The following is a 22,934-nucleotide window of genomic DNA, read 5'->3' on the forward strand; positions in this document are numbered from 1 at the left end:
TTCTCTCAATATTCTTGACCTTTTGTTATTCCAGATGAATTTTGTTATTTTTCTTATTCTATTAAATAATGTCTTGATAATATTATGACATTAATGAGTATATTATCATAGGTAGAATTGTCATTTTTATTATACTAGTGGAACCTACCCATGAGCAATTAATTTTTTTTTCCATTTGTTTGGATGTGACTTTTTGTAATAAGTATTTTGTATCTGTATTCACAAAATTCCTGGATTTGTCTTAGAAGTTACATTCCCCGGTATTTTATATCATCTAGAGTTATTTTAAACATAATTTCTCTTTCAATCTCTTGCTGCTGAACTTTATTGGAAATATATTAAAAAGCTGATGATTTGTGTAGACTTACCTTATAGAGATTCAGGCTTGGATGGCTATGGTCTTGGTCCATGGTCACAGGTCAGACCCAGGGAATCAGGAGCTGTGAGGTGATCTTGTCAGCTGCTTGGCTATCTTCTCCAACTGCTCTTTCAGTTGGGAATCGATGGGAGGGAAAGGGGTCCAAATCACCAGGAAAAAGATGTAAATCTTTCCTCAGGAGCAAAGTCTTGACCAGCCCTCTCATTAGACTGTTTTAGGATTGAGAGTTAACTGCCTCTCTCTGATAGAAACTCTTGCTCTCCCAAAATTCCAGAACATCTCCTGAGTCCCCTCCTCTGCTGTGCTTGAGACTCCATCAATTTCCCAGACTATAACTTCAGTTCTAGGGTTTGAAACTTTTATCACCCTCCACTGTCCATTTTTCACACCTCTTTAGGTGAAATAACTTAACCCAATCCACAGCTCACTTTCCATTATTCTTTCTGTAATCCTTTCTGTAATTGATTTTTCCCATTTCATAGGATTCTAATCAGCTTACTTCTAACCTTATTTCTATGTATACACTTTCTATCTGCTCTACTACAAATAAAAATTTTAACAATTACAATTAACATCTTTCCATGTAGGAAAACATACAGTTTGACATTGAATTCCTTAAGTTTTCTCTTTTTTACTCATGTTTTTAGACTTCTTTCTATGGTCTTGGGCTTCAACATCAAATTTTCTCTTTGGATCTGGTCTTTTCCTCAAGAATACTTCAAAATCCTCTATTTCATTAAGTAAACAGTTCCTCCCAAAAGAATATACTCAGTTTTGCTGGATAGACGATGTTGGGATATAAACATAGATATTTTGCCCTCCAGAATATCAAATTCCAGCCCTTCTGATCTTTAATAATCAAGGCTACTAATTCCTGTGTAATCCTTACTATAGCTCCATGGTTTCTGAATATGGTTTTTGAGCTATTTGCAGTATTTTCTTGGATTTGGAGCTCTTGAATTTAGCTATAATATTCCTGGGGGGTTGTCATTTCTGAATTATTTCTGGAGGTAATTATGGATTATTTCAATTTCTATTTTCTCTCTTGTTCAAGAATACCACAAAAGTTTTTATTTTAATTTATTTCTTGCATTATGAGTTTTGGTAATCCAATAATTCTTATATTATCTCTCTAGGATTTATTTTCCAGATCACTTGTTTCATCAATGAAATATTTCAGATTTTCTTCTTTTTTTTCCATTCTCTTGATTTTATATTATTTTTTCTTGTTATGCCATAAAGTCATTAACTTCTAACTTGCTTACATAAGCCAAGACATGTGGACTGGGTTGATCTGGGCTTCAGGATCTCACTGTAGGCTTGAACAAGGCTTCTAACCTCCTCTTGGGTTTGCACTAGGTATTACCCTTACTATCTGCCTTGTACTTGAGCTTGGGACCTTGGTTTGGGCTTGAACAGGGGCTCATAACCTCCTTCTAATCCTGCAACAGCTAGCTATTCCATGGACTACAGGGAGCTAATGTCTGGGCCTTCCCTGAAAACTAGGCTGGGACTTGGAACCTTAAGGAGTTTGTGTTAGGGTTCCATTGAATTTGTCTTGGGTAGTGACTCAGGGTCTTGGCATTGGCTTGGGCTCAAGTTCAGAACCTGGAAGAATAGTTATGGGGGAGGGAATATTTCCTCTGGACTTCTATATCCTCTCACCCTGGTAACCAGACCCTTTCTACCCACCTTTCAAGTTGTTTGTTTGTTTCTTTGTTTGTGTTTATGAAACTTGCTTGTCTCTGTCCCCTTATTGGTTTTTTCACTCTATTATTTGCTTTGAAACAATATTTTAAGGTTGGTTGGAGACGACACTCATAGTGTTCCAAGCTTTCCCTACTTCTACTCTGCCTTTGTGGATCCCCCACACCATTTCAACTTTATTTTTGTAATGTTTGTAACATAGTCATGTCTGACTCTTCCTGATTCCTTAGGGTATTCTTGGCTGAGATATTGGAGTGCTTGGTCATTTCCGTCTCTAGTTGAAGAAACTGAGCCAAATAGGATTAAGTGACTTGCTCAGAGTCATATAGGTAGTAAGTATATGAGGATAGATTTGAATTCAGCTCCTCCTCATGCCAGGATCAATACTCTATCTATCTATTGAGCTAATATGCTTCAATATCGACTTAAATACTTTTAAAAGAGCCATGAACATCATCCCAACAGTTGTTTCCTTCACAGAGGCAGAAGAAGCTTTTGAAATGCCTATATAGGACTTCCTTAGAACCCCAAGAGTTCAACAGCTAGTCAACTTTTTGACAATGAGCCTCTCCACACATTGCCATGTTGTATCTTGGTCAACAGAACATAGCCAGTACCACTTAAAGTTTTTTCAATCAGTCATTATTAAACATTTATTAAGAGCTTTCTATGTGCCAGGCATTTGCTGATTTCAAAGAAAACAAAGGAAGACACAAGACATTCCCTGCCCTCAAGAAACATATTCTAAAGGAAGAAACTACATGTGAAGAACTATGGACAAAGAAGCTATAGATGGGAAAAACAACACAATATTGAAAGGAGGTGCTAGAATTAAGAACTCGGAAAGACTTCAGTGAAGAAAGGGAGGTTTTAATGATATTTCAAAAGACAGAGAATCCTCTTAGTAGATTTTTGGAGGGAGAGCATTCCAGGCATGGGCCACAGCCAGAGAGAATACCCAGAATTGAAAGATGGAGTATCTTCAGGAAAAAGCCAGGAAGCCAGTGTCACTGCTTCACTGAGTACCTGGTGGTGAGTAAGGTATAAGAAGACTGGACAAGTAGAAGCGGCATGGGTTTTCAAGGACTTTCAATTCAAAAGAGAGTGTTTTCATGCAATATAGAAAATATATTCCTCTTCAATTTCATTGTTTGCCACATGTCCTAAGGCCTGAGTCCTAAGGCACTTTCCCCAAAGAAAAGATTGGTCTGAATGAAAGATTACTTTAGTATTTTAAATTTAGTTTAAATTTAGCCCCACATACTTCTAACCTGTGTGATTTTGTAGAAGTCTCAATCTCATTTACCTCAACTGCAGAAGGAAATAAATGCCTGCTAGGATTGCTGTGAGAATCTATTGAGATAATATTTGTAAAGTGCTTACTTAGCACAGTATCTAGCACACAGTAGGGATGTAGAAAGTGATTATTCCTTTTCTTTCTCTCTTCTCTTCCCTTTTAAAGGCCTCTGTGGAATAACTATCCTCTTTTTCCCAGGGAGGTTGGATAGTTATACAGAAACAGTTTAATCTCTCACCTGTCATTAAAATGCAACACGCCTCTCTTGGACACTCAATGAAGGGTACCCCCCGAAATACTAGACCTTGATCACCAAGTTCTTCATGGGAAAGACAGATCCCAGTATCCCTCTTCTACCACCACTCATTCATGAGTAGAGAGACTGAGGATTGACTGGTACTGTGCTGTCAGCAATGTGGAAGGCACCTATCAGTTCCATATTATTGAGAAAAGGGGAGATAATGAGGTTGTTTATGACATTTCCAAGAACATCAGGCCAAGGGATCCTGCACATCATTAGCCCATGGCACTGCTGAAGTTAGCAGGGGCAACAAGAGATGGCATAGGGCCCTCTCAGTGGATTTCATCATCCATATAAAGACTTGGGTTCCTGTCGTTTTCTTCTTCAAAGGAGAAACTCCAGCAGCCATGCTTCTCCCACTAAGAAAACTAGAAAATCATTTTCATACACCACAAGGTCCATAGACTGATTATAGAACCTAAGCATCCCTGGATATTGTTATCTTCCTCTACTTTATCATTGGGACTTTTAGGTTTTTCCATGAGCTCTATAAGTGAAGAGACCTGTTTTTATTTTCTCCCCACTTTGTGTTTGAGTTTCTCAGGAGCACGGACTGTCTAGACCAGCAGTGGAGATCATTTTAGAGCTCATGTACCCAAAATACACCTTCAAGCTGCCTATTGGCCCCCCTCATTACCCCAGATAGTGGATGGAGGAAGTGTTCACATTAGGCTGATGGTTAGAGGGGCACAGCATGTGAACATTTTCCCCAGGTGTGGTGAAGAAGGGGAACAGAGCAGCCCCCTCCAGCACACTGGTGCACATGTGCCATGTCTTCAAAACACAGGTCTACCTTTTCTATTTATATAATCAACAAAGTGTTGAGCACATAATAGTTCTTTTCTTCTTTTTTAAATGTTTTAAATTAAATTCCATTGTTAGATGGATTAATTTCCACATCAATAAAATTATAGATTTTTGAAGGATTAAGATAAATTATTATTATTATTATTATTATTATTAGGCTTATTTTTATCTAATGGTCAAGAGTGGAAAGATCAAAGAAGATTTACCATAATGACCCTAAAAAATTTTGGCTTGGGAAAGAAGACCCTGGAACTCCGGATACAAGAAGAGGCCATATATTTCATTGAGGCTATTAGAGAAGAAAAAGGTGAGCATATATCAGAGAGAGATATGTCTTTTTCCCAGTTATATTTTTATTTCTTTATTTCCCAATTACATGTGTTAAAACATTTCCACACAAATTTCTCTAAGTTATATAACTGAACACACCTCCCTCCTCCCTTATCTTTGCCCTCCCAGTGCTGGAACATGATTATATCTGGGATATACATGTATTATCATGTAAGATATGTATACAATTGTATAAACAATCAAAAATCCTCTGCTTTCAGTTGCATTCCTACTCCAAAAGTTCTTTCTCAGCAGTGGATAGAATTCCTTGTCATAAGTCCCTCAGCATTGTCCTGGATCATTGCATTGCCAATAATAGCCAAGTCCTTCAAAGTTGATCATTCCATAATATTGCTATTCCTGTATATAGTGTTTTCCTGGTTCTGCTTATTTCACTCTGCTTTAGTCCATGAAGGTCTTTCCAGCTATTTCTGAAATCACTGTGTTCATCATTCATTATATCACAATACTATTCCATCACTATATTATACCCCAATTTGTTCAATCATTCCCCAATTGTTAGGCATCCCTTTAATTTCCAATTCTTTGCTCTGACAAAAAAAAGGTGTAAATATTTGTATACAAGTAGGTGCCATGATTTTTTAAAAATCTCTGCAGTTCGGGGGCAGCTGGGTAGCTCAGTGGACTGAGAGCTAGGCCTAGAGATGGGAGGTCCTAGGTTCAAATATGGCCTCAGACACTTCCCAGCTGTGTGACCCTGGGCAAGTCACTTAACCACCATTTCCTAGCCCTTACCATTCTTCTGCCTTAGAGCCAATATACAGTATTGACTCCAGGACAGAAGGAAAGGGTTTAAAAAAATAAAATAAATAAATCTCTGCAATGTACATACCTAGCCATTTTATTACTGGATCAGAGAATGCATTGTTTTATAGACCTTTGGGCATAATTCCAAATTGCCTTCCAGAATGACTGGATCAGTTCACATTCCCTATTTTGCCACATCTCCTCCAACATTCATCATCGTTAATGAATCTATAACTGGGGATGAGGAGAGTAGGAAGAGACAGATCATACTGAGACTAGAGAAAGACAAAATGCCCCAATTTAGAGAAGGTTTTCAGCAACACAGCACATTGATCTAGGAAGAATTAAGGCAGTAAGATTGGAAAGGAATTATGTGAACGTCCATTCTCTTTAATGCCGTTATAGTCATCTATGGGAGCTCACCAACTATTTGATCTCTCATTTCTTAAAATGGCACACATGAAGTTCTACCTTGATTGGTCACTCAAAACTCTGTATAAACACACAAACAAGTACTCATACCCATTCCTCTATACTCTTCTGCTGTGATTTTTAATCTTTTTATTTCTTCTTCCTTTCCACTCAATGATTCATTTCCTGTTCTACATGTCTTCCCTTTTGTTCTTCCCTTTCTACTTTTCTCTTCTACCTTCTTTGCTCTTTTCTTTTTTGGACTATATAGGTACATATTTACATACATATAGTTATATATTCATTCACATAATAAATAGATATATATGTCATGCTATTTTCAATTACTTACTAATTTGTTTTCTTTACTTCTTCTTCTGACTGGAAAATAAAACTCTCATAACAAATACACATACTCAGCAAAATAAATTCTTACATGACCAGAAACATGTATCTTACTATGTAGCATAAATCGATTACCTTCTAGTTAGGAGGGGAATAACTCACACCATCTCAGTCCTCAGCAACTGTTATTGTGATTTTCTTGGTGCAGGTTATTACAATTTTCCAAGTTATCTTTTCTCACAATGTTGTTGTGGCTATTGTATTTTCTTCTTCATACTTTGCTTCTTCCTTCTCCTTCTTTTCCTCCTTCCCTTCCTCCTCCACTTTGCATTTCTCTGGCTTTTCTGTTATTTCCTCTTATTATCACAGATTTAGAGTAAGAATGAACCTTAAAGAACATCAAGTCCCACCTACCTTATCCTTGAATAAATGGGTAAACAAAGGAGTAGAGCAATTGAGTCACTTGCTTAAGATCACTTACTGGGTGGGTAAATATTAAGTGCCTACTATATTCAAATCCCTGTACCAAATTATATAAATGTTAAAAAAAGGAAATAGACTGTGACTCTCCTTGCAAATATCTCAGGGGAAACAACATGCAAATGTCCATGTCCAATTAAGATATAGCTGGAAATAACCAACCAAGAGAAGACACTCTAAACAAGATCAACCCTGCCAGGAAATACCTGAGGGAGGTTTAAAATTCAGAACTTCCAAGGTTCAGATCTGGTATTCTACATAATACCTCATATTAGTGCCCTTCCTGTTTTACCTTCTCATAAATCTTCTTTTCATTTCAGTATTTCTAATTATAATATCAACTCTGTAATGTCTACACTCATGAATGCAAGTTGCCTACAGATCCATATAGTGATGGGTATTTTTTGTGCTCACATATGTGAGTTGAAAGACAGGCACATATTGACTGATAAATATTACACATAGGTGAAAAAATTTTATGAAACTACAGACATGATCTATCAGACTCAGAATCCTAGATAGAGATTCTATATCTGACAGACACCTCAGAAGTCTTATGGTCTAGACCTCATTTTGCTGATTAATAAATAGAGGCAAAGAGGGAGAAAGTAACTCATCTAAACTCACACAGGTAACCTAGGTTGAAACAATATAGTCCAAGTAAATCCCAAGCCTTGACAAAAACATTTTAAAATGGGCATGCTCTCTTCTTTTTTCTCAAACTTTTTAAGCAGTCTGTGATTGTTGAAAATAATAACAAAACAGCTATGTGTGGGAGGAAGTGGGTGTGGAGGAAAAATGGTTGAAGAGAAAAAGTTAGAAAGTGATGCAGGGCTCCTCTAACATGCATGAGTGACACAATGAGTGGCCCATTCTTTTTCTATTCCACAGGACAACCCTTTGACCCCCACTTTCAGATCAACAATGCTGTTTCCAACATCATCTGTTCCATCACTTTTGGGAATCGTTTTGAATACCATGATTCTCAGTTTCGGGAGCTACTGAAGAGCTTGAATCAAGTCTCCGTGCTTCAAATCAGTTGGGAGTGTAAGGTAAATAGACTATCATCCTTACTGAACAGAGATAAATTGTCTGATGGGTGCTGTCCTCCTTTCAGAAGAAAAGAAACAAGCAAGCCTGTGAGAGGCTGGCAAGAGCTGAGACTCTAAGCATAGAAAGGGACTAGCAAAAGAAATGAAGAAAGAAAAGGATGTTTGGAAACAATGATGTGAAAGACCATGCCTGAGGGATCTAAGCATTTCTAGAACACTGTTCAAGTAATGTTTTTCTCACATCCTTTGCTAAATGATCAATTGATTAACATTTATTAAACGCCTACTCTATGTCAGGGACTGTGTGAGGTGATAGAGATATAATAACAAAGGTGAAGTAGATTCTGACCTTGGGGGATTTACATTCTTCTGCTTATGGTGAAAACATGCTCTCAAGTAAGTGTAAATACAAATAAAAATAAGGGAATCCTTTTGGTAGAGTAGGAATTGGAAGCCAGAAGGACCAGGAAAGGCTTCATTTAGAAGCTATCACTTAGGCATAGTTTTGAAGGAAACCAGGGTTTTATCCACAGCACTGCAACAGGAGGAGAATGGAGACAGAAGATAGAGAGAGAGAAAAAGAAAGAACAAAGAGGGAGAGAAGAGATACAAAGACTTCTAGAGAAACAGAATGAGAGAGACAGAAAGAAGAGACAGTGAGAGAGAAAGATAATTTCTAAAGTGCTGATATGAAAGATTTGTAAAAAGTTTTACATATATTTTCTCCAAACTTGGAGTCTTTGCACTTGTTCCTCATGACTAGAATTCTTTTCCTTTTCATCTCCACATCTTGGCCAGTGAAAATGGCAGCTAAGTGGCAGCAAATTCTGAAACCACTCTATATTCAAGGTACAAAGACTTCTTTGGTTTATCTTATACAAGAATATTTTTAACCCCAGCTCAAGGTATATTCATAAGCCTCAGATATCCTTTCATACCCTAAAGCTTTATTGTGCCAGATTTCTTCAACTACTTTTGAGGAATGATTTTATCAAAAGTTATTTTTGCAACTTGTAGCCTGAGATGGCCTTGCCCAATCTGAGTCAGACTTGAAAATATGTCCTTTGTGGCTGCTTTCATTAGTGGGTCTAAAATCTCTTATGCCTCTGTCACTAGAGAATATAAAGTATTTGGTAATCTATCTCCCAAAACAAACAGGAATCATATAAACACAATTACAAAACACTTTCCACACTAATAAAACTAGATCTAAACAATTGAAAAAAAAAACACATTAATTGCTCATGGGTAGGATAAGCTAATGTAATAAAAATGACAGTCCTACTCATATTAATTTACTTATTTGGTGTGATACCTCTCAAATTACCAAAAAATCTTTTTATAGAACTAGAGAAAATAATAAAATTCATTTAGAAGAACAAAATACCAAGTATATTGAGGAAAATAATGAAAAAATATAATAGATTGTGGCGTAGCAGTACCAGATGTTAAACTATACTACAAAGCAGTGATTATCAAATAAGGCAGGTACTGTTAAGATATAGAAGGATAGATCAATAGAAAAGACTAGGAGTAAATGACCTCAGCAATGCCGTGTTTGCTAAAGCCAAAGATCCCAGATTTTAGTGTAAGAATCCACTATTTGACAAAAACTACTGGCTAAATTGGAAACAGCATGGTATAAAATAGGTTTAGATCAATATCTCATACACTCTAGCAAAATAAGTTCAAAATGGGTATAAGACTTAAGCATATAGAATGATATTATAAGTAAATTAGGTGAACATAGAACAATTTACCTGTCAGATCTATAGAGAAGGGAAGAATTTAAGACCAAACAAGATTCAGAGAACATTATGAGATGTAAAATGAATAATTTAATTATATTAAATTAAAAAGCTTATATACAAACAAAACTAATGTAACCAAGATTAGAAGGAAAGCAACAAACTGGAAGAATTTTTTATAAAAAGTTTATCTGATAAAGGTTTAATTTCTCAAATATATGATTACTAAGTCAAATTTGTAAGGAACCAAGTCATTCCTAAAATGGTCATGGGATATGAATAGGCAGTTTTTACATGAAATATATGTCAATAATCCTATTAAAAATGTTCAAGTCCCTGTAGATTAAACAAATGCACATCAATACAACTATGAGGTACCCCCAAAGAACTTTAAAAGAATGCATGCTTTTTGTTCCAGTAATACCACTATTAGGTCTGTATCAGAAAGAGATGAAAAATGGAGATGGACCTGTTTGCACAAAAATATTTATAGCTGTGGTTTTGTAGTGGCAAAAAAAAATTGGAAAAAGGGAGGTATCCATTGATTTGGGAATGGCTGAACAAATTGTGACAGCCTATGGTGATGAAATACAATTATTCTATAAAGGAAAGAACTGCGTGATTTATAGAAGAACTGAAAAGACCTCCCTGCAGAACCTGGAGAACACTGGACATAGTAATTGAAACACTATGGGATTATCACATATGATTAACTGCTTTTAAAAGTAATGCAATGTTCCAAGACAATGCATAGGATCTTATAAGAAAGAATGCTATCCACATCCATTGAAAGGATTGTTTGTCTGTACCCCAAAGAGATAATGGACACAAAGACTTGTACCAAAATATTCATAGCTGCGCTCTTTGTGGTGGCCCAAAACTGGAAAACGAGGGGATGCCCATCAATTGGGGAATGGCTGAACAAACTGTGGTATATGTTGGTGATGGAATACTATTGTGCTCAAAGGAATAATAAAGTGGAGAAGTTCCATGGAGACTGGAACAACCTCCAGGAAGTGATGCAGAGCGAGAGGAGCAGAACCAGGAGAACATTGTACACAGAGACTAATACACTGTGGTATCATCGAACGTAATGGACTTCTCCATTAGTGGCGGTGTAATGTCCCTGAACAACTTTCAGGGATCCAGGAGAAAAAAAACACCATTCATAAGCAAAGGATAAACTATGGGAGTGGAAACACCGAGAAAAAGCAACTGCCTGAATACAGAGGTTGAGGGGACATGACAGAGGATAGACTTTAAATGAACACTCTAATGCAAATACTATCAACAAAGCAATGGGTTCAAATCAAGAAAACATCTAATGCCCAGTGGACTTACGCGTCGGCTATGGGGGGTGGGGGGGAGGAAAAGAAAATGATCTATGTCTTTAACGAATAATGCTTGGAAATGATCAAATAAAATATATTTTAAAAAAAAATAAAAAAAAAAAGAAAGGATTGTTTGATTTGAAATCTAAAAGAAAACATATGATTTACCATTGGTTTCTTTTGGTATATGATTTGGGGTTTTGATTTTATAAGATTACTCTCTTAAATTAATGAATTGTATAAAAATAGATCTTGCGCGATAGATTTCAGTGATAATACATGTATAGTGGAGTTGCTTGTCAACTCTGGGAGGGGGGAAGGAAGAGGGTTGTTAGTCAATATAAATCATGTAACATTGGAAAAATTATGAGTAAATTTGTAACTTGAATAAAAAAAAATCAATTCAAATTTCATGTTCAAATGCAAGATGCATTTCCCAATGTCTCTAGTACTTTTTGCCTTCCCCTCTGAAATTACATTTCAAGTATCCTACATATATCTCACAAGAATCTAGTTATTAACCTGTTGGATTACCAATTAGAATATGAGCTCATTCCCATCACTATCATTTTGGACCAATCTTTTACTGGGTGTGTATTTTTTCCCTTCCTTAGCATTTAGCCCAGTGCCTGGCACATAGTCGATGTTACACATACTAAATGATTAATAAATATTTGTAAACTAGCTGATTACTCAACATGCTCACAAAAACCCATTCAGCTACTTGTTCTTATTATCCCCATTTGAAAGAAAAGGAAACAAAGGGAGGAATAAAGCAATGATTTTTCTCACAGTAAATGTGTCTTAAGAGAAATTCTAACTCACATCTTCCTGAATTTTACTCCAGCACACCATCCATTCTGCCTCCCAGTTGATCAGTGAGTAATCCTTACCAAAAAAGTCAATTAGGTGCATCAATACATGGCCAAGGGGTCTGGTATATGAAAACCATAATTGGATAAATGCCAAGCTGGAGGTTATGAGTCTAATACTATGGGATATGCAGCAGCAGTTAAAAGGAGGATGAGTTTGGAAGGTTAAATTTGATGACACACTAAAAAAGTAAAATCCCAAGCCAGACTTAGAATAAGAAATTTGAAGGCATAACACAGCTCAAAAGGAAAGGGCACTCATTCCTCCTTCTTCTCTTTTCTTTTATATTTTTTAGTTCTTCGATAGCTTTCCTAGGATAATGAAATGCTTGCCAGGAGCTCATAAAAAACTCTTTAGAGAATTCCAGAAACTAGAGTCTTTTGTGGCCCATATGATCAAACAACACAAGGAAGATCAAAACTCTGAGGAAGCCCAGGACTTCATTGATGCTTACCTGAAGGAGCTGTCCAAGGTAATGGAGACAACACAAGAAAACATGCACAATGTGCTGGAAAAAAATCAAGGCCTTAAATGGGGAGGGACAAATAGGTTAATATGTTCAAAATTTACATCTGCCTCATAACTTGAGCATCTTTCCTCATAGACAACCTGAGGATGTCCTGAATAGAAATAAAATTTCAATTTTATATAAGTTAAGTGGAGTGTATGTATGGTGGTGGGGTTGTTTGGAATTGTATGTAGGTTGTGGTGGTTCTAGAAAATCCAGTTTTTATTTGGATATCGAAAAGATTCTAGAGCTCATTTAATTCAGCCCTCTGCCTTTATAGATGAAGAAACTGAAGAACAAAGTAATTAATCAAATGACCCTGCCCACAAAGCTAATAGGAATCTGAGGTGGGATTTGAACCCAGCTCTTTCTGTTTCCTAAATAGTACCCTACTCCGATTGAGATTAATTATTGGCCCTGATATTTCAACCCTACTAATTCATCTCTCTGCATATTACTTTACTCATCTATAAAATCCTGTGTGCCCTCAATTCCATAGAGATATTGCATATATATTCTTTTTTTTCCAATTTAAACATTATTTTATTTGGTTATTTTCAAACAATATTCCTTGGAAACAAAGATCCTTTTCTTATCTTCCCCTCCTCCCACCTCCCCTCCCCTAGCCAATGCATGATTCCACTGGGTATCACATGTGTCCTTGCTTCAAACCCATTTCCATGTTGTTGGTATTTGTATTAGGGTGTTCATTTAGAGTCTCTCCTCGATCCTGTACCTTCCACCCCTGTAGTCAAGCAGTTGCTTATCTTCGGTGTTTTTACTCCCACCTTTTGTCCTTTGCTTGTGGATAGTGTTTTTATCTCCTGGATCCCTGCAGAATGTTCAGGGATGTTGTATTGACACTAATGGAAAAGTCCATTACGTTCTCTTGTACCACAGTATGTCAGTCTCTGTGTACAATGTTTTTCTGATTCTGCTACTCTTGCTCTGCATCACTTCCTGGAGGTTGCTCCAATCACCATGGAATTCCTCCACTTTATTATTCCTTTTAGCACAATAGTATTCTATCACCAACATATACCACAATTTGTTCAGTCATTCTCCAATTGAAGGGCATCCCCTCGTTTTCCAATTTTTGGCCACCACAAAGAGAGCAGCTATGAATATTCTTGTACAAGTCTTTTTCTTTATTATCTCTTTGGGGTAAAGACCTAGCAGTGCTATGGCTGGATCATAGGGCAGACATTCTTTTATCGCCCTTTGGGCATAGTTCCAAATTGCCCTCCAGAATAGTTGGATCAATTCACAACTCCACCAGCAATGAATTAATGTCCCGACTTTGCCACATCCCTCCAGCATTCATTACTTTCTTTTGCTGTCATATTAGCCAATCTGCTAGGTGTGAGATGATACCTCAGAGTTGTTTTGATTTGCATCTCTCTGATTATGAGAGATTTAGAACACTTTTTCATGTGATTATTAATAGTTTTGATTTCTTTGGCTGAAAACTGCCTGTTCATGTCCCTTGCCCACTTATCAATTGGAGAATGACTTGATTTTTTGTACAATTCATTTAGCTCTTTATAAATTTGAGTAATTAGACCTTTGTCAGAGGATTTTGTTATGAAAATTGTTTCCCAATTTGTTACTTCCCTTCTCAATTTGGTTGCATTGGTTTTGTTTGTACAAAACTTTATAATCTGATGTAATCAAAATTGTTTATTTTAAATTTTTTGGCTCTTTCTATGTCTTCCTTGGTTTTAAAGTCTTTCCCTTTCCACAGGTCTGACATGTATATTAGACTGTGATTACCTAATTTACTTATAGTTTCCTTCTTTATGTTCAAGTCATTCACCCATTCTGAGTTTATATTGGTGTAGGGTGTGAGGTGTTGATCCAAACCTAATCTGTCCCACACTGTCTTCCATTTTCCTCCACAGTTTTTATCAAATATTGCATTTTTGTCCCAAAAGCTGGGGTCCTTGGGTTTAATCAGAGACAGTCTTGCTGATGTCACTGACCCCAAGTCTATTCCACTGATCCTCCTTTCTGTCTCTTAGCCAGTACCAAACTCTTTTGATGACCACTGCTTTATAAGAGAGTTTGAGATCTGGGACTGCAAGGCCACCTTCCTTTGCATTTTTTTTCATGATTCCCCTATATATCCTTGATCTTTTGTTCTTCCAAATGAACTTTGTTATGGTTTTTTCTATTGTGTATATATTCTTTGTAAACACTAAAATACCATAAAATAAATTATCGATTATACAGGCTATCAAAATATAATATCTCTGAGAATTTGTGTAGAGATGGAACCAGTATCTGCTGTTAAATTTATGGGACAAATATTCTTTTCACCATCGTATTGGACATTATTAATGTCAAAGTCCCCAAATGTCTAAGAGCTGAATGTTTTCTTAAGCATCTATATATCCACTCTGAAATATTCAGTAGACCACACATGAATTGTGTTCCATTTTGGGACTGGAGAAGATTGAAAGAAGGGAAGCCAGCATGATGGGGGCCTTTCCAATCATGTCCTATGAGGTTTGTGTTAAAGCAAAAGGATATGTTTAGTCTAGATAATAGAAGTCTTCAAGAAACATAGTAGCTATTTTTTCACAACTCAAATCAGTGAGGAGGAAAGATTAGCTGTCTCTTCCTCTTCACAAAAGGCAGAATAAGGTGGAAGAATATTATGAGGCAAAGTTCAGTTGGAAATAATGGAGGAATAACTCTGAGTGGAATTATTTGAAACAAAATGTCATGGATTGAAGACAGGTGAGCAGATGTTGGTATATTTTAGAAGGATTTAACTTCAAGTATCACTTGGATTTGAATCAGAGGTATTAAATATATGGTCAGTGTGTTTGTTGCAAGTGTGTATCATTTGAAATGGAACTTAGGTTGCAGAATGGATAAAGCTCTGGACTTCATCATCTTCCTGAGTTCAAATTTGCCCTCAGACTCTTACTAGCTGTTCATTGAACATTTGATAGAATTCACTAAGGAATCCATCACTCCCTGGGGATTTTTTCTTAGGGAGTTCTTTGATGGCCTGTTTCAATTTCTTTTTCTGATATGGGATTATTTAAGAATTCTATTCCTTCTTCTGTTAATCTAGGCAATCTATATTTTTGTAAATATTCATCCATATCACCCAGATTGGCATATATTTATTACCATATAATTGGGGAAAATAGTTTTTAATGATTGCTTTAATTTCCTCTTCATTGGAGGTGAGGTTCCCGTTTTCATATATGATACTGTTAATTTGGTTTTCTTCTTTCCTTTCTTAAATTAGATTGACCAGTATTTTGTCTATTTAGTTTGTTTTTTTCAAAATACCAGTTTCAAGTCTTATTCATTAGTTCAATGGTTCTGTCACTTTTGATTTTTATTAATTTCTCCCTTAATTTTTAGGATCACTAATTTGGTTTTCTCCTGGGGGTTTTAAAGATTGTTTCCCAATTTGTTACTTCCATTCTGATTTTAGTTATATTGGTTTTGTTTCTACAAAAAACTTTTTAATTTCACATAGTCAAAATTATTGATTTTACATTTTGCTTGATTTAAAAATTTTTCCCTTCCCAAAGGTCTGACATGTATACTATTTTGTATTAGCTAATTTACTTATACTTTCCTTCTTTATGTTCAAGTCATTCACCCATTCTGAGTTTATCTTGGTGTGGGGTGTAAGGTAATGATTCAAAACTAATCTCTCCCACACTGTCTTTCATTTTTCCCCGCAGTTTTTATCAAATATTGGATATTTGTCCCAAAAGTTGGGGTCAGTCCTTGGGTTTATCAGAGACAGTCTTGCTGACATCACTCACCCCAAGTCTATTCCACTGATCCTCCTTTCTGACTCTTAGCCAATACCAAATTGTTTTGATGACCACTGCTTTATAGTATAGTTTGAGATCTGGGACTGCAAGTCCTCCTTCCTTTGCATTTTTTTTCATGATTTCCCTGTATATCCTTGATCTTTTGTTATTCCAAATGAATTTGTTATGCTTTTTTTCTAATTCAGTAAAGAATTTTTTTGGTAGTTCAATAGGTATGACACTAAATAAGTAAACTAATTTGGGTAGAATTGTCATTTTTAATTTGTTTGCTGGTCCCACCCATGAGCAATCAATGTTTTTCCAATTGTTTAGATCTAGTTTTAACTGTGTGTAAAGTGTTTTGTACTTATGTTCATATAATTCCTATGTTTGTCTCGACAGATACATTCCTAAGTATTTTATATTGTCTAGGGTGATCTTAAATGGTATTATTTTTTAATTCTTGCTGCTGAAATTCATTAGAGATATATAAAAATGTTGATGACTTATGCAGGTTTATTTTGTATTCTGCAACTTTGCTAAAATTGTTGATTATATCAACTAACTTTTTGGTTGATTCTCTAGGATTCTTTAAGTAAACCATCATATCATTTGCAAAGAGTGATAGCTGGGTCTCCTCGTTGCCAATTTTAATACCTTCAATTTCTTTTTCTTCTCTAATTGCTGCTGATAGTGTTTCTAGTACAATGTTAAATAATAGAGGTGATAATGGGCATTATTGTTTTACTCCTGATCTTATTGGAAAGGCTTATAGTTTATCCCTATTGCAGATGATGTTTGCTGATGGTTTTATATATATATATATATATATATATATATATACATATAAATACTGTTTATTATTTTTAGGAAAAGTCCTTCTATTCCTATACTTTCTAGTGTTTTCAGTAGGAATGGGTATTGTATTTTATCAAAGGCTTTTCCTGCATCTATTGAGATAATCATGTGATGTTTGTTGGTTTGCTTGTTAATATGGTCAATTATGTGGATGGTTTTCCTAAAAGTGAACCATCCTTCAAGAGGTTCAGGCTCCCATTAGAGGAAGGTTCACGGCTCCCACTAGTATAGTTTTTCTATCTATTTCATCCTTTAGCTCTTCAAGTTTCTCCTTTAGAAATTTGCATGCTATGCCATTTGGTACATACATGTTGAGTACAGATATTTCCCCATTGTTTATGCTGCCTTTATCAGGTTGTAATTACCTTCCCTACCTCTTTTAACTAGATTTATTTTATTTTGCCTTTGTCCGATATCATGATTGCAACTCCTACCTTCTCTTTAATAGTTGATGCTCAATAGATTTGGCTCCATCCTCTTACTTTCACCCTATTTGTATCTACCTTCCTCATGTGTGTTTCTTGTAGACAGCATATGGTAGGGTTTTGGATTTTAATCCATTCTGTTATTCGCTTGCATTTTATGGGTGAGTTCATTCCATTCACATTCAGAGTTATGATTACTAGCTGTGTATTTCCCAGCATTTTGATTTCTACTCCTGGTCCTGCCTTTTCTTCTTTCACGATTTCCTTCTACACCAATGTTTGTTTTTAATCAGTCCCCCTAGTTCCCACCCTTATTTTACTTCCCTTTCTGACCCTCTCCCTTCTTATTGACCCCCCCCTTATTTTACCTGTACTCTTTCTAAAATTACCCCTCCCCCCTCCCTCCTTTGTACTGCTTCCCTCCCCGCCAGTCCATTTGTTACCCTTCTATTCCCCTATAGGGCACAAATCTATTCTCTGCCCCAATGGATTGGATTGTTCTTCCCTCTTTGGATCAATTTCAAAGCACTTAAGAGCTGAGTATTTCCTATCTTCAACCTCTTTACACTTCCAGTGTATTGATGTTCTCCTCCCTCCCATCACAAGCTTCTTTGTGACATCTAAATTTACCCCCATTTGTTTCTTTTCTCATTTCTTTTAGTATTAACCTCTTTTTTAGCTCTAGTTATATATATATGCATATATATATAACTATAGTTATGTATATATATACATAAACATGTGTATGTATTTATACATACATATATCTATATACCTATTTATGTCTTGTCCTTTCATCCTATACCATTTGTCACTGTTCCCTCTAAGTGTGATACTTTTAGCTGCCCAGGTAATAACAATAGTTTTTAAGAGTTACTAAGGACCTCTTTTCTTATAGGGATACATGTCATTTTAACTTATTGAGTCTCTTAAAAATTTTTTTTGTTGTTTTTTTTGTTTTTCTTTTTTCCCTCTTTTTAATTACCTTTTGATGATTCTCTTCAGTTATGTGCTTGGACATCAAATTTTCTGTTCAAGTCTGGTCTTTTATTACGAATTCTTTTAATTCTATTGTGTTGAATGACCATACTTTCCCCTGTAAGAATATAGTCAGTTTTGCTGGGTACTTGATTCTTGGTTTTAGACCTAGTTCCCTTGATTTCCAAAATATCATGTTCTATGCCTTTCAGTCCTTCAGTGTAGATACAGCCAGCTCCTGTGTTATCCTCACCATGGTTCCATGGTATCTGAATGACTTTTTCTTGGCAGCTTGGAATATCTTTTTTTTTTGGTCTGACAGTTCTTGAGTTTGGCTATAACATTCCTGGGGGTTGTCAGTTGGTGATTAGTAGAGGAGGTGATCTGTTGATTCTTTCAATCTCCACTTTTCCCTCTTCTTCTTGGATATCAGAGCAGCTTTCTTAAATAATTTCCTGTAGTATAATATCCAGGCTTTTTCTTTCACCATGGTCTTTTGGTAGACGAATGATTCTTAAATTGTCTCACTTTGAATGTTTTTCTAAATCCTCTGTTTTGTGAATGAGATGCTTCATATTTTCCTCAATTTTTTCATTCTTTTGGTTTTGATTTATATTATCCTTCTGCCTTGTGAGGTCACATAATTCCAGTTGTTTTATTCTTGTTCTTAAAGACTGGATTTAATCCATGGCTTTTTGGTCATCCTTGTCATTTTGGTCTAATTTTCTTTGGAGGTGATCTTTCATCCTCTTTACCTCATCGTTCATCTCCTTTTTCTCATCTTTCATCTTCTTCACCTCATCTTTGGCTCATTATCCAGCTGTTTGATTTTGGCTTTCAAGACACTATTTTCTGTTTAAAGATGACTTATCTTAGTTTTTAAAATTTTCCCCAATTGTCTTCAGCCTCTCTTAATTGTGTTTTGAATTGCATTTTGAGTTCTTCCAAAGCCTGTATCCAATTTGCTGGGATTTCTGATTTTTCCTTTGCTAATCCTTTCCCCTCTGTTTTGTTCACTCATTGCTCATTACCTGTGCAGAAGCTGTCTATTGTAATTTCTTTCTTCTTTTTCTGTTGTTTCCTCGAGTTTACCCCTCTTTGCTCCCCATATTTGTCTGTGCTCTTGCTCCTCTGATTATTTTTTTGCTTTTGGGGCTTTCTGTTAGTCTTCCCTCTTGGAGCTCTTTCAGATTTCTCTGTGCAGCCTCTTGGGGAGGAATGTTGGCTTCCCTGTCCTCTGGAGGCTTTTGTTTAGATTAAGTTCAGTTGGGTTCGGCTGTATGTGCTCTCAGGCGAAAAACTCCTGGAAGGCTGGAGCTAAATGGAAGCTCTCAGTTGCCAGGGCTCTCTCCAGTTCTCTCCAGCTGCTTCCCTGCCACCTGAGTTCCACACTCTGAGCCTGGCACAGCCCTGCCTGCAAGGAACACCCTCTAGACCAGTATCTTTGCCCGCCCAGAGGTTCCTGTCCTTGAGGGAGTCCCAGCTCTCTGGGGGGAAGGGGTCCTGACCTCCCTGAGCTCTGAGAGCTCCTGAAGGGATTAAGTTCAACTGGGTTGGTCTGGATGTGCTCCGAGGCAAAAACCTCCTGTAAGACTGGAGCTAAATGGAAGGACCCAGCTGCTGGAGCTTCCAGCTCTTCAATCTCTCTCTGGCTACTTCCCTGCTGCCTGTGTTGGACACTCTGAGCCTAGCACAATCCTACTCACAAGGTACACCCTCCAGACCAGCACCATTGCTTGCCCAGAGGTTCCCTCTGCTTCTGGGGGCTCAGAGCTCTGAGTTGGGTGGAAGGGTTCCTCGGACCTTCCTTCTGCCTTTCCCTTAGAACCAATGGTTCTCAGATTCTGGCTGGGGGGAGGGGTGTGTACCTTTTGAATTGAGTCCAGCAGAAGGGTTCCCCTGCTGTGTCTTGCTGTTAGGTTGGATTTTCAGTCCCCTAGGAGCATTTAGTTTGTGATTGGTAAGGAAGGGTTTTCAGAGGTCTGAACTATTGCTGCTCCTCAGCCACCATCTTGACTCTGCCTCCAGTGATTTACTTTTAATCAATTCCCTTAATTCCCTACCTTGATATGCTTCCCCTCCCTTTTGTTTCCTTCATGTTTTGGGGGTCTGTTAATTTCCCCCCTCCCCCCCTCCCTTTTTCTACTCCCTCCTCCCTACCCCCCTTAGTTTCCTCTTCTCCCTTACCCTGTAGGATAACATAGAATTCAGGATCCCAATGGATCTAGATGCTCTTCTCTCTCAGAGTTTATTTCACTGAGAGTAAGGCTTAAGTATTACCAATTAGCTCTCTCTTCCTCTCCTTATGAAAGTATTCTTCACCTTCAATTCCCATGTGTGTCTTTGGGTGAAAAAGATTATTCTATTTATTTTATTTCTATTTCTCCATGTATCTCTTAGTACCATCATCAATTCCCCACCACCCTTTTCTTCTTCTTTTTTGTACATATCATCTTATAGCCCTTAATGCTCCAATCATTCCCTATGAGTTATTCTTCTAATTACTATAATTATGAATACAATTTTTGAGATTTACAAATAACATTTCCCCATGTGTTAATATGCATAATTTGATCTAATTGTAGCCCTTATAGAAGAGAGTTTGAATAAAAAAAAACTCCTTTTCCATTTCTTCATGTTTACCTTTTCATGTTATTCTTGCTCTTTGTGTTTCGATAGCAAAGTTTCCACTCAGTTCAAGTTTTTTTCTTTACAAATACTTAAAAGTCTTCTATTTGTTGAATGTCCATACTTTCCCCTGGAAGTATATAGTCAGTTTTGATGGATAGGTGATTCCTGGTTGAAGGCCCAGTTCTCTTGCCTTTCTGAATATTGTGTTCCAGGCTTTGCGGTCCTTTAGTGTGGAAGCCACCAGGTCTTGTGTGATCCTGATTGGTGCTCCTTGGTGTTTGAATTGTCTCTTTTTGGCTTCTTGTAGAATTTTCACCTTTAATTGAAAGCTTTGGAATTTGTCAATTAAATTCCTGGGAGTTGTCTTTTGGGTATTTAGTGTAGAGGGTGTTTGATGTACTCCTTCAATGTCTATTTTTCCCTTGTTCAAGAAACATGAGGACAGTTTTCTTGGATGATTTCTCATATTATGATGTCAATATTTCTGTTTATTTCTGACTTTTCAGGTGGACCAATGATTCTCAGATTATCTCTCCTTCCACTGTTTTCCTATCTATCATCTTGTCAGTGAGATATTTTATATTTTCTTCTATTTTGTCAGTCTTTTGACTTTGCTTTTTAATTCTTGCCGTTTTGCAAGACCGTTGTCTTCCAGTTGCTTAATTCTGGTCTTTAAAGATGGGTTTTCCTTTTCAGTTTGGTCTACCCTGATTTGTGGGGCTTCCAGCTGTTTCTCCAATTGGGAGTTCTTTTCCCTCAGATTGTTCTATTCTCTTTGCATTATTTCCCATTTTTCATTCCAGGAGGCTTTCTCCTTTGATAACCTCCAATTTAAATTCTTCAAGAGCATGTGGACAATTTCCATTTCTTTTGGAAGGTTTTGGAGCATTTATTTGGGTTTCTCTTCTGCTATTTCCTCTATAGTCTCTATTTTTCCTCCATAAAAATTATCCAAAGTCAACCCCTTCCTCTTGCTTTTCTTGGTGTTGGAAACTTATTCCTGGGCACTGTTTGCCATCTCTATGGTTGTTTTTCTTTTCTTTTCCTTTCCAGTCAGAAATATGATTGAGAAGGGCTGGCTCTCTGTCTATGGAATTAAGGAGCAAGTCTTTTGCCTGAGTCAAACACTCGAATGTCCGCAGCTGCACTACCTTCCAATGGGAGCCAATGTTCTGCTCTCCCATGCCTGCAAGTGTTTAGAGTGCTACTACTCTCAGGGGTAGCTCCTTGGTGGTCTTATTCAGCTCCCAAGACTGAGATGCCCCTAACTCACTACAGACGTGCCCTTCGCACAGTTGTTGATTATGGCGCTGGTTCTGAGTTCCCAAGATCTGAGCTCACCCACCCACCTGCCAGAATTTCAAGTATAACTGGTCTCAGGGGTATTTCCTTGGTGGTCGTAGTTAGCTCCCGAGACCTAGAGGTACCCCTTCCTCAGTCCAGAGGTACCCCTCATTCACTTATTGATTCTGGGGGCATTGACTCTAACTATGGCTCCATAGGTGTGGTGGGGGAGGGTAGAGCAGCTCAAGTTTAGCTGGGAGATTTTTGCTCCTTTATAGTATGGAAAGGTCCGAATCCCATGTACCTTCAAAGCTGCGCCCTACTGTAGAGTCCCTCCATTCTCATGAGAATAGTTTATTGGGGGTCTTTTGAGGTCATCTATATTGTTGGGTCTGAGGAGGGGAAGCGAGCCATGTCTAGACTGCCACCAGGTTTAACCAAAAGTTGGGATAATATCTCTCTCTATGGGTTTTGAGGGAGAAATACTCTGTAAGTTTCCCAGCCCAAAAGAAATGGGAACTCTAATTCTTAGGAACACTTACTGTATTCTTGGGAGCTAATGGGAAACATAAATTCTGTCCCCCTCATATTTTATAGTCCTGTATTTGAGGGGTTAGTTACTCATGTTCTAAG

General features: G+C 37.0%; 1 pseudogene; it reads left to right on the plus strand.

Moving 5' to 3' along the window:
• The window catches only part of LOC100009958 (cytochrome P450 2J2-like), a 41,528-nt pseudogene that overhangs the window by 10,543 nt on the left and 8,051 nt on the right, over positions 1-22,934 (plus strand).

This window comes from Monodelphis domestica, chromosome 2 (assembly GCF_027887165.1).
Source record: "Monodelphis domestica isolate mMonDom1 chromosome 2, mMonDom1.pri, whole genome shotgun sequence".
In the NCBI taxonomy this organism is placed as follows: Eukaryota; Metazoa; Chordata; class Mammalia; order Didelphimorphia; family Didelphidae; genus Monodelphis; species Monodelphis domestica.